Raw genomic sequence first — 13,550 nt, forward strand, 5'->3', positions numbered from 1 at the left:
CTTTGGAAACCCTTCTTTCTAGAAAGCAGCACAGACACTAACAAGTGGTTTAGTTGTGAGATACTCCACGAAGAACCCTAATGCAATATGCTACTTTCTAAATTCACCTCTTCCAACTACTCTAGCTGGAATAACCTACGCACCGAAACCACCACACTAACTTTTGAATTTATGTAAGATGTTTTTGAAAGAAGGTGGCATATCCTTGGCCCACATAGCAAAATAAAGGATGATGACAAATATTCAGTGGATGGGTTGGGTGAAGTGCTTATACTTTGCAAGACTTTGCCTACTAAAATCCAAGGTTAATATCCTTGATCCAAAATGGCCAGATAGGACACAAAACCAACTCATGCCCTACTGAAATTTTAATCCTGCTAAATGGATATGAACCATCACCAATCATCCTGTAGTAATGTGCTCAGCTGAGAAACAGAATGGCACATGAGCTAATATTTCCAATGTTTAGCCCTTCCTGTTCCTGGTAGCTTTTTAGAGATATAGTGTAGGAAGCTGTTGATAGTAATCACACTGTGAGTTATAATTAAATCTACCACTAACATGAACCAGAACTCAAATTAAATAGTCATATGAATCTTGAAACTATGTTCAGTTCCAAGCAGGGAAATAAAGAATAGGTCTCCTTGGGTAGATGGCATACATCAGATATCTTATTCTTCAGCCATTCAGTTAATTTTTCCACAGTGCAATCCAAGAAAGGCATTATACTTCATGGGCTCGTCTAGCTGATTGACAGGATTTTGGAAGATGCTCCTCTGTGCGAGGCAGACATGCCCTTAACCACAATAGAGACAACAAGCAAGGAAGAATGCTTGGTTACACTTGACAGCCTCTCCATAGTTTGAAATTTTTTACTAGATTTGAGAAACAGAAAAAAGTCAGAATGCCTTCAAAGTAAATTTTCAGACATAGCATATGCAGAACATGAAAACAAACAGAAGAAATCCACTTATTGAAAAGACACCAGACTAAGACAAGATGTTCAACTCAACATTACAGGTGAACAAAACCCAGAGTTGCTATCCCCAGTCTCTTTCCTGTATTTCCCCTTTGGTTTCATCTATGGTCAGAATGTTTCGTTTGCAACCCTGAACTATGTATGCTTAAACTACTCCTGTGGAATTATTATTAATATTATTATTATTGTTATTATTATTATTATTCCCTTTGGAATAAATAATTTACTCACTGGGCTCATACTGTCTTCCCAGCTGGATTGCATTTCACATGAGGTGCCGGATGTGGGTCTCCTATGATACATTCCATCTGAAAGAATTTCAAAACAGATATAATCTGGTTGAATGTAGAAAAAATAATAGGAAAGACTATGCCAAGACCTCTCTTAAGTACTTTAACAAAATTAGGATAGTAATTTTCAGTCATCCCTGACTTCAAAGGACTAGTTCATGATTATCCCTGGAAGAAAAATTAACCTGCAAACATATGCACTTCATATATACTGGCAAATATAACCAAATACCTTGAAATAGGTCAATAATTAATCAGTGAGATGAATGCTGAAAACTGTTCTCAAGAGTTTGGGAATTATGTCTTAAAACTAAATTTAGTACTCAAAACAATGTACCAGCTCTGACAATGTGCCAACTGCCTGCACAGATGATTTGGCCAACACAGGAGGACTATGTGTACCTGTGGCCACTCTCAGGACAAAGCCAAAAATTTCCTTGATGAAGAAAAACTTAAGTAGGGCAGACTAACCTATAAGCTGAACAAGCTAACAGAATTTTCATAGTACGGAACAAATCAAAAATTAATAGAAATTTGTATGATTGACATTTATTGGGAAGAAGTGGGTGATTAATTCATCAGACAAAAAAAAATATAAATTAACTACAACACTTTATCGAATGGCTATCTACAGTACTTTGCTTATTGTTGCCATGTATTTAGCGACCAGTTAAAAATATAGTTAAGGACCAAAATAGAGCTATATCCTAATTTTCTATGTTTCCACTTCTTGTTTAATACACCAATATATCCTTCTAATCCATTGCTTAGTCTAAATTTCCTTAAAATTTAAAAAAAATCACTGACACTTGGGGTATAGAAATAATAATGGAATGCTCTGAGGCAAACAGGGATTAATTGTAATTGTCGATTTTTCTGAGCACATTTAAAGTAGCAACCCCATGCTGCCTTATTCCATGAATCCAGGAGATTGTTTGAGCAGGCAATGTTATATTACTCTGGGGTGGGAATGAAATCATGTGGGAGCAGCAAGCACAGCTCATGGAGAAAAATTACCATTTTATATTTATTACTTTGACTGGTTTAAGTGCCACAGGAATAGACTCTCTAATGCATTTGAGTGCAATTCCCCAACAATTTGACTCTGTTGCTTTGTAAACTATTTTTAGGAAAAGTCTCAGAAGACTTTTAAAGGCACAAACCATCTGAATTTAAAAGGTTATTTTGGTGGTTTATCAAAAGGATATAAATAATATGATACATCTGTCTAGATTAGATTGATTCTTCAAATTCAGGTAGGAGAACAGAACTTCTGGTGAAAAATTCCTGTTTTAAACTTGCACATCATTTTTGTTCCATAAACTCAAATAGGCTTCTTCAGCAGGCTTATCATAATTTTGGATTTCCATTGATAACTCTACAGTGTAGATTCTTCAGGCTGTTAAAACAAGATACTATTATAAGGAAACTACAGGCTTAAACATACGTAATTATTATAATATATAATTATACTGTTCACAAGCTAATAGCAAAAGAGCATAAGGACATTCTATTTTAGAGGAGGAAAGTTAAGGAAAAAGTGGACAGGCAAAAGTTCATGTCTCTAAAAGGATATTTAACCAAAACTATAATTTTTTCATTAAACAGTAAGGTAATTTCAGGTTCCCTACTTCCCTACTTTGCATCTTCACGCAGCCATAGACATTAGATAAAACTATTTGTTGGCATCCTCTTCTCCATCACCCTTAAAACCTGAAATCTGAGTGTCCAGCATAAAAATGTACCTTTCAGCTGCTAGCAACCTACCACAGATGAATTTTTGTGTTGACCTTACAGCACAGGCTAATTAATATCTTGGGGAAGTATATGAATTCTCCCCATGTGTGTAGTAATGGCTACACAATGAATAAACCACATGACAAGGCTGAAAACTCTTTACTGATTTATGACGCAGTAGCTCAGAGGTATTTCCTGTTTATTTTCATAGTCTTTTCTCCCTTAGTTGCTGAGTCTTGGGCTGCATACATTCTAAGGCAGAGTCAGAGCATGCTCTGAGCCTGACACCTAGGAACACGGCCTCCTTTCCTAGCTGCTGTTTCAGTGGACATCAGCAAGCCCCTTCCAAACCACTCAGTTAGCTGCCAAAACAACTGCTACACTGTTGTAATATAAGACATGTTTTTTAGTGCTTCTTAAAGGACATAACAGGCTCTTATAACAACTCAAAAACATTTCTGTGGGGACCTTGCACACTCTCCCTTGGAACTGCCCAGGGCATCCTTAGTCTGCCCTGTAATGCTGCAGGAAGCACAGATGGGGGAGGAGCCAATACCTTTTTCTGGCCATTGTACTATTACACCAGCATCAGGAGAGAAAGTGAGAAAGGCATTGACTTCCAGCTGTCATCATCTTGGAAAATTCTAACCCACCACAGTGACTCTAATCCAGAGGGCAATATTAGTCCACGCCGTTTCATCACAAACTATTAGTTTCAAGCTCTGTTTCCTCTCTGAAAGCTGGATGCAACAAGCAGTCAGCTCACTGTGTTCATCAGATGAGGACAGCCATGCCAAATCATCAAGGTCATTGCGCCTTGCAGCATCTGATGGGAACTGCATGATCACAGCCAGATTGCAGAGTCCTTAAGACTGCAGTTGCCATCCATATAAAAAGACTTTTTGATGGCTCTTCCCTCTCCTACCCCTTGGATAAATCTGTGAATTGATACAAGGATTAGAAAAAGGTAAGCAATTTCTCCTCCAGTCACACAGATGTCACTCATGCACACGCTTGAATAATGGTGCTGGAACTCTTATATGGCAGGTATTTGGAAGTGAATCACACTAAACAAACCAGCGTAGACTTAATGACTTTGATGAATTAAACTGTTTTAAGATAACTGTAGCTGTAATACGCCAAATAATACAACACAATCAGCAAACATACTATTCTATTATTATTTTTCTTATTGCAGTCAAAGATATCCCTGTTTTGTGAGATATATGAACCATTTTTCCCCAAATTTTGCATATAAATATACACTCAAACTATCCTGGAATGGGATTAAACTCTGTGTTAAATGCTCTCCAAAGAACACTGCACAGATTACTCAACAAACTACCTCAGTGTTTTATAGCTGGCCAAATCCTCCTCTCTCTGCTTTTATTTACTGTCCAGTTTTCTGTAATTGGATTACTTCTCAAGGAGTGCAGAGGAGGTCTTCAGCTATCGTGTCTAAAAAGTACAGTGTCTTTACCACTAGCATCTTCAAAACTGCATGGATTTAGCAACAGTAGGAAAGAAAAGGATCTTCTGGATCTTGTCCTTCATTCCAGTGAGAGTTACAGTTATACAGAAACAATTCCAACACTTGCAACTTCATTGATTTTTTTTAAGTGATATGATATATAGCTGGCCACAAGGGAGTGGCATAGCAAATAATTGAAACAAATTCAAGAAAATACCACTGTTTCTCATGAACCAAACAAAAAGGTTAAGCAATACCCATCAAAGCAGTAATGTCAACACACACTCTCCCCAGACCCCTCCCCCAAATCAGCTCCAGAAAGCTGTAAAAACATAAGTCAGAAATAGCTCCCATGAGTCAGAAAAGTAATTTCTATCTTACTTTCTTTCCCAGCCCAAGACACGTTCAGGTAAACACAAAGGCACATCATGATGAAATCAACAACTTGCAAATGAGAAAAACAAAGGATAATGCAGAGATCAGTGCAAAAATCAACAGCAGACCTTGCTTCTAGGAAACCTCGCTCCTTCCAAACTCCGGAAACTGCATGCAATGAACTACAGCCACTTGCCACTTAGGGATGAAAACAGAAGTCAAAAGAAAAGTCACAGCAATGACAGTAGATGCAGGTGAATAATGAGTCCTACCACAGCACTGTCTGGGCTAGGAAGAGGGGAAGGACACTCATGTCAAATACCTGCATTGAAAAAAGACACTTCAGACAGTTCTACAGCTGTTTTCTTCTCATCATTTCCCACTTAATATCTGTAACTATGGGAACACAAAGAAAACCGAAGATTTAGGGAAGCAGGGAACTGAGAAGCAAGACATCAATAGTTTCTTACAGAGATGAAAAGACAGACCAGCAAGATCAAATCTAACCAAGAAAGAAATGGCATGTGGCAGCTCAGTAATGGTCAAATACACATCTCTACCAGAGGGTTTAACCCATAAACACAGAGTCCTAGGTTTTAAACAAGGTAGAAACATTACCACATTTGCTTCATCTACAAATAGCAATGAGGAATTAGTTCTAAAAAGACAGCCCATAGACTTTTTCACTTGCCACAAAAATGCAGTCTCTGTTCAGTGTCACTGGCTTTTATCTAAGGTTTGCTCTGGTTACCTCATTAAGCACTGGCTTCTGAAATGTCTTGCATCCACTCTGTTCTGTAGCACAGCAGTTAAATTTGTCACACTCGAAAGAGAACCTTGGAAGTATTAACTTTGCTATTTGGCCAAAATTAAAAAAAAGACCAAAACTTTTCTTTATGTAGAATGAAAAAAGGCAAGTCAGATAAAATTCAGAATCCCCTTTTAAACTGATTCTGAGAAAAAGTTTTTGGTATCAGATAAGAACAGAAAAGCCTGAGACACAAGATTAATTTACATATTTAGTTTCATCCAGCAAATACTTTTTGCTGGTTGATATTATGTGACCACATTTCAAGAAGTGGCTTTTCCTTTCAGCTTCAAAGAAAGAGAAAAATAGAAGAATGAACATTTCTTTTGCTTTAAATCCGTACCTACTTCAAACACAGCTTTCTTTATGAAAGGCTGAGCTCACTTTTAGATTATAAAATTAAGCCCTTAATACTTCCTCCTTGAAACAATACATAATTCTGAACACTTTTCTTTGTGAAAAAGCACATACATTTTTCAAAAAAGACTACTATGGGTTTAAGCAGAGAGACTGAGAAATTGCACACTTAAAAGAATGTTTCCTGAGAAAGTGGAAAGAAAGTTGCAAAGAAGGTTCAGCCTCATCTTTCAACCTTAAATTATGGAGGTCTTCCTTGATTCCAGCTGAACCCAATAGCCTAACAGGTAATGTGCTTAACAAGGGAAAAAATAAAAAATCATGGAAAACCAAACCACAATGCTCTAAATTTTTGATTGATGGTCTAAGCTCATTACAGAGCTTAACCACTCTGACCTCAAGTTACTAAATAGTTTACTTTGATGGAGATAGAAAGTTAGACCTACAAAGTGCTAACCAAATGGATAACAAACTGCCAATGAGTGGATGTCAGGTCTGCTCTTGTGAGGCTACAACGCTACATTGCCAGTAACCATTTTCATTCTTGCAAGTAGTTCCAAAGCTTTGCTTAACTGCTTCATTTTCAGTTCAGTCCATGCTGAAATTTAGATTTTTTTAGTATACATGGCTTTCAGGACTTGTTTTCTATAGATTCAGCCTCTGACCACAGCCATGACTCTTTGGTAGCTGGTAGTTCAAGCTTCACGTGTTAAATAAAGAATTTGGACAAGGTCATTTCTGTCACCTCACTCTCCCCCCCACCCCGTTCAGCCTCTGATATGTAACTTACCTGAAGAACTGAATGGCAGCCTCTGACCACAAGAAAAAAAAGGATGGCCAGTAGACCCTGTTGTGCTTGATTCATGACCCACTTAACAAGTGCTCTGGTAAAACCTCAATTCATTTCTTTAAGCCTATTTCTTATTTCTTACAGCACAATCTGTCTTATGGCTCAGTCAGCCCCATGAGGCAAACCCTGGCAGTCCCATCTCCCAGCCCATGCAAGTACAAGGAGGAGGAGGAGGAGGAGACGATCTGCACACACTGTCAGTCAGCCCAAGGAACATATGAAGCATCCCACTGCTCAGTCTCAGGCACCAGAAACATCCTGTGCTCTCACACTGACTCAGAGTCCTCAGGTGCCTGCAGTCAGACAGCAGCTCAGGAGACAGGGGAGCACAGAGCAGCCTTCCCTGGCTCTCAGTGGGCAGAGGGAGGCAGACGTGCCACTGCCCAAGAGTCCCTGAGTCAGCACTGACTAAAAAACACCTTGAGTGCCTCACAGATCAATCAGCACAGCAGCCTGCTTTAACAAGTGCCACTGAACACACACAGGCTTGTTTCTACAGGAAAATATTTTAACTGCACACAAGGGTGAGCATTTTGTAAAACTGACAGCGGATGATGCAGCCAGCACCACTAACGTGATCACAAAATCCTATGATGGTAGGAACTTTATATTAAAAAATATGTAGCTCAAAATCAGTTGTAAAATTAAAAATGTATGCCTCGGAATTCCAAAGGGATGGACAATTTTATTTACAAAAGCCCCCAAAATGGATGAGACTGAATTTTCAAGAGGCTCTCATGAAACCAACAAAAAATAGCTAAAGGCTGGCCAATTTGTGGTGCTTCTTATATCCCTTTGCAGATTGCTTCTGATTTTTATTGGATTTTTCAAGTTATTAACGGATTTATCCTTCTCAAGAAAAAACACTACTTTTTTGAGTGGGCCTGAAATCCAACTCAAACCAAGGGCTGTGGAGGTCCCTGCAGAAGGTGAACAAGCAGAGTAGTGGGAAGAGTCTACCTCCAGCTCCTAGCAGGATCCAGAGCTTACAGCCCAACCCTTTGGACAGCAACCATAATGGGGGCAGCAGCCTTTGTTCCTGTAGTGTGAACTGCAGAGACACCCCTGTGCCTGGGGCTGAGAGGAGCAGCACAGGCTGCTGGGTGGCTTGTGGAGAAGAACAGGGGAGGAAATCACATTCACCAGCTTTTCTGACCTTCCTGCCTCACAGTGATCTGTCCCCCAGCTAAAACACCAGAAGAGACACAGCGGCTCTGTTTCTGCACGTGGTAACCTGGGCAGTCCGAGTGCATGGCTCAGACTGGTGACAATGGATGGTTCTTTGCAGGATGGGCTAAAGCTGAAATCCTAAGGGATATGGGACATTAATCATAAATACGCTAAGTCAGAAGGGACTCATCAGGATCATCAGGTCTATGAGTATCACAAGACATGTGGATAAAAACCTTGGAAAATATGATTATTCTGTTTATATATATACACACATATATATATCTATATACACTTTTTTTCACGGCAAATATTTTGCCTGTTAGATGACTTCACCAACAGAAAATCAGGGTCAGATAATAGTATCAAGGCATTACTCACATGGCCAGTTTCTGACCCTTTTTGCTCAGCACAAGGCACTTTCTTTGATGAACTGACATATTCAAATGAATTAGGGCTGTGGTTCACAGAACAGGACTTCATGCACAGCATGAAAGAGGATGGAAGAATTTAGGAAAAAAATGAACCACTATAAACAGTGGATGTTATTTTGAACTCTCCCTGCCTAAAAGAAAGGCTAAATAGTGCAGTGCTTGGTAGCACACAGCAAAACTGATTCTTAATTGCTACATTTTCTTCAACGCGTATATGTAACAAATGGATAAACGTTGAATTATTACTTCAAATACATTACAGAAAAGCAAGTTCCTTCTTTTCTTTTTTTTTTTTTTCTGTTTAATTTTTCAATGTTTATTCACAACCTGTGAAATCCTTAAGCTGATAGAAGGAAAGGACAGAGGATTTGGTGTTCAAATTGTTGTAGAAGCCTTGATGTAAGGCTCTCATTGCCTAATTTCGTGATCTGCCCAAATGTACAGAAGAGATATAATTTTAAGGTTTTGAGGTCTAGTAAGAACAAAGATCAAATAACTCCTTCAAAGATGTGGATGGTCTCCTCTGTGGGGAGCTGAGTGACAGTGAAGCAACTAAGGGATCTAGCTCTGTCCTCAGAAAACATTTTAATGGCAGCAGGATTAAGCCACAGAGTGAAGAATCAAGAATGCCCCCATTAACTAAGTGCTAATTGTCCTGGCAGTGCACATAATGGTGAACAAGGATGGGAGGAGTTGGGTTTATCACTGAGTCAAAACCAGCAGCTCGGTTTTACTTCTAGGAGGGAAACAAATGGTGCCTGCAACCTCCAGGTGATGTTCTGCCATCTGCAAGAAACCTCTCCTGATCTGTCCTCAGAAAAGGAGTTCCAGCTTGCTTACCCTTTGGGATATTTGCACTGCTGAGCCATGGATTACCACAAATGTTGCTAATAAAGTAAATAAAATTAGCTATTTCCCACAGAGGACTGAGGCACAAACAAAAATGAAAATGAAAAACAAAGATATAAAATCAGGAGGCTTTTTTCCCCCTTTTTGTTTTTCCTGTTATTTTTGAGAGAACTAGGAAATAAAGTGGCATGAGGGAAGAAAAGACATTTTCCATCATGAATTCTTGAATGCTGTACACATGATCTCATTGGTAATGGGTCAATGCCTCCTGCGGTGCCTTGGGCAAGATGGCTGTGATATATAAAATGCTACTAGTGGCTGTTGACATTGCAGAAAGCTTTTATTTCTCTCTGTCCCGCTTTTATTTTTTTTCTTAACTGCATCTATGTCTCAATCTTAAGCCTATAAAAATTAGGAACTTCATAACAACCAGTTTGTTGACCTAGTAATTGCATATTGAACCATTTACCATGCACATACAACCTACAATTGTCACACTGTTAATAAAGAACTGAAAATTTACTCACTAATAAGGACATTCATGACGAGTTGTCATCAGTAGTGCTGATGTCAGAGATAAGTGAAAGCTTGGGGGCCTGTAGCCATCAGCACACACCTGAAATAAACAGAAAGGCTCCCTTTCAGACCAGAGAGAAAATAGTAAGTAGTGTAATAACGGAGAGGTTCTATTTGTTTTCATTAATTCATTCCTCAAAAGTGGGTAGAAAAAAGTTGGATATTTTTCTAACATTTTTCTTCTAGAAAAAAATGCTGTTTCATATACCAAATTTCCTCAGAGAACTACAAAATCCTAAGAGGACTCAGCTGTGTATCTTAATGTTTCTAAACAGAAGGTGATACACAGTCATCAGATAGTTGGGGGGATTTTTTGATACATAGGGAGCATACAGAGTTTGATATAGAAATGACATAGAGAAGAAAGAGGCAAAATTGCAAAATGCACCTTCATTATAGCGTATATATATATGATCATGGTTACTAATGCAAAAAATGCAAAAAACAAGTGAATTTTCCTTAGTGCTAGTGGCATTTCAATTTTCTCTAGGTCGTTGCAACACAGAAATTTCACATATAGTAAGTAGACAGAGGGTGATTTTTCTGTTTCCTTTGCCTCCCCTATTTAAATAGCAACCCAGATAGGAATAGGCTATTGACATCACTAGAATACAGCACAGAAAGAAGCCATAATATCTGCATATTTTATATTTAATCCTTTTCTGGACTCAGTATGGTGGCCGTAAGTAAACAAGGAGAGATTAGATGACCAAAATCTATCATTTTTTATTGTTATTGTCTATTACTTATTGCTGTTTACTTACAATTCTTTAAAGTAACACGGGATATCATTTAAAATTATCTATACCGGGAGTTTTACTGCACTATTCTCTCCCCATATATTATTATATATGGTTTATAATACACAGGCAGTGAAGAATTTGAGGCCCAGGGTATTGAGCTCCAAGGAAAACCCTTGATGTCAGAAATTTCAGCAAAAATATTCTGCAGAAAACACACACAGATTGCCTATTACTAAATATTTTTCTTCCTTTGTGGTACATTAATAATTTTTACTGCATTTTTTCTTCTCTTTATGCATTTGTGTGGGATATTATTTTATACTATGAATGAGACAGAATTCCCTTGCCTTGCCAAAGTGGCACAGTAAAAGTCAGTGGCTGTCAGAATATTTGCTGCACAATACTGCTTTTCATGAAAAGTACCACTACAAACAGTGACTAAGAAGAATAGTCAGACTGATATTTTCTCCACAGTGCTTTTAGTAAAATATCTTTTTTGTTGTTGTTTTTATTTTTTTTAATAAACAGCTTCTAATCAAAGAAGTGATAAACGTTCCACACAAGAAAAAAAAACAAAACTAACAAGTAAGGCAGAAAAGCAGAAGAGTCCATAGATGTTACAGGAGCCACTTCAAGCAGATCCAAACTCTCTGAAGAGGACTTAGTACTCTGTGAAAGATCTTAAAGAGCTATAGTCACACTAGTTTCCCCAGAAAAATCCATAAGTCATGTGAACATCAGGGTTTCTGGTCACTCAAGCATTTGGCCCCAAGAAAAAAGAAGCTGAACACAATTATTTGGCCTACCCTTCAAAGCCTAAACTAGGTGGTCTAGTGGCAACTCTGTCTTAAAATAGAATAGCCTATTTATATAATTTTTGTCCCCTTCTAAGCTCCCTCCTTTTTATTCTGTTTCTCTCCCTCAGGCAGCTTGCTGCATCTATTCATAATTAGACAAAAGGAATGTCCAGAAGCTCTGCAAATGCAATGTGTACATATGTGTATGTACCTACATCTCTCCTCCAACCAGAGAAAGAAAAAGGGATGACTGATTCAAAAAAATAGTAATCCAAAACAGTGGTTCATTTCTGTCCCATGCCTTGCACAAAATCACAACTCAAAAATAAGGATAGTATTTTGATAATCCATAACAGGAAATACCTTCCCCTCAGGCATTGTTATTTTGTCTGTCTCAAGTTATGCTTTCTAATCCAGCACAAGGGAAAGCAGTGAAATAAGGGTAAAGGAACAGCTGAAAATGCTAAACTTTTAGATCCGGGACAGAAAACCAAGGCCAAGTCTAGCTTCCACAAAGTCTAAAATGCAAAAATGAAAAGAGCAACTATAGTATTAATAATTAAAATTGAATTAAAAGTAGTATAAGTTAAGGCCAAGGGAGTATTTTTACTTTATAAATTTTTTATTGTTTTTGATCAGTTAGAATCACAGAAGGCTTTGAATGCAGAAATATGCATGTAAATGAAATAGTATGTACTAAGATGTCCTAACTGAGGACATTTTTTTTAATAAACCATAAAAGTTGTATAATTAATGTAATAATATATTAAGGACACAAATAAGTTATGAGAATTATGTTTAAATAACTGCTAGGTAGGCAAGGGTCCATGAGGATTAAAAACACAACCTTGAATTGAAATTCTCATTTTGTCAATGCCACAGCAATCACTGCAGTTTTACTGCTATGAGGACCATAGCCATACAGCCTCAGCCTGGCTCTGAGCTGTTATGGTATGGGAAGACTCAGTTCGACCTAAATTGCCAGAATTTCTCAGGCTCTTAAAGAGAACCTTTATTCCCGAAGAAAAAGGGCAACAATCATCCTTAGACTAGGAAAGAACATTGGTTTTCGATTGCCTCCAAAGGTTCATGTCAAGTCACAAGTGTAAGAATGAGAGAGGGAGAGTGAAGAGCTGTATCTCACAAATCTCCCCTCTAAACTCCTTCTGGGATGCCCTGGTACCCTCTCCACTCCCACAGCAAGGTTTATCACAAGTTTAAGAAAGTCAGGGGAGTGGCAGAGCTGGGGGGCTCAGAAGACGCAGTCCCCAAAGTGCTTGAAGTGTTTGATTGCAAATCTCAGTATTTATTCAGCTCTTTAAAGATGAAAGGCAGCCTCTGATCATTACAATGAAATATAATGCGTAGACTTTATAATAATAGATGGTGCCCAATGCATTTTCAAATGGACATTACTAGTATTTTGGAACATTAGGCAAAATTGATTTTGTAAAGGTGTTGCTACCCCTGTTGTAACTGTAACCCACCTCATCCTCTCTGAAATCTCTATCTGAGAAAATCCAGGTACAGAGGATCCTTCACAAATACTCTGGGCTTTGTGCAAGGAGAAAAAAAGAGTCTATCTAGAGCTATCACCACAGCAATTATGGATTAAAGATGAGGTCTGAAATCCAACTGCTGGCAACCTTTAAACGGCAATGAGAGTTTGATGCTTTTTAAACTAACAGCACAAATATTTCAAGTATTCAGCAGTAGGAAAGTCAAAGTGCCAACCAGACCGCAAGAGAAGGTCTAATTCAAAAGGAATTATTGTCTGACAATGAACCCTGCCCATGTGAAGAATAATTTCACAGACATCAGGAGTGTGGCTGCTCCTCTAAACAGTTGGACACATACAGTGATCCTGAGAAAGTTATTCCCTGCTGCCAAAAGCAGGGTCAGTGGGTGGGAAAACAATCCAAACTTCTTGGCTAGTTGGCCATACTCTTCCTACGTAATTAACTTTCTCTTCAAGATTTCTTACACATATCTAAGCGGATTCCCCTTGGAAACTTTTCATTATATGGATGAGTATATGTTCTTTTGTGTTCTGATGCTCTAATTTAGCATCGTTCATGAAATAATACACATAGATTCCACTTCCAGTGTCTAAA

The 13,550-nt window shown here is 38.2% G+C and overlaps 1 long non-coding RNA gene across 1 annotated transcript in view; it reads right to left on the reverse strand.

Moving 5' to 3' along the window:
- Positions 1 to 5,157, reverse strand: part of LOC148224297 (uncharacterized) — a 38,076-nt gene extending 32,919 nt beyond the window's left edge. Inside the window, exons 1-2 of the long non-coding RNA XR_015802305.1 lie at positions 4,981 to 5,157; positions 1,211 to 1,287 (exon numbers count right to left, since the gene is read on the reverse strand). This is a non-coding gene — a long non-coding RNA (uncharacterized LOC148224297). The remainder of the gene's footprint in view (positions 1 to 1,210; positions 1,288 to 4,980) is intronic.
- Positions 5,158 to 13,550: the final 8,393 nt, after the last annotated feature.

This window comes from Sturnus vulgaris, chromosome 3, assembly GCF_052056855.1.
Source record: "Sturnus vulgaris isolate bStuVul1 chromosome 3, bStuVul1.hap1, whole genome shotgun sequence".
Taxonomy (NCBI): Eukaryota; Metazoa; Chordata; class Aves; order Passeriformes; family Sturnidae; genus Sturnus; species Sturnus vulgaris.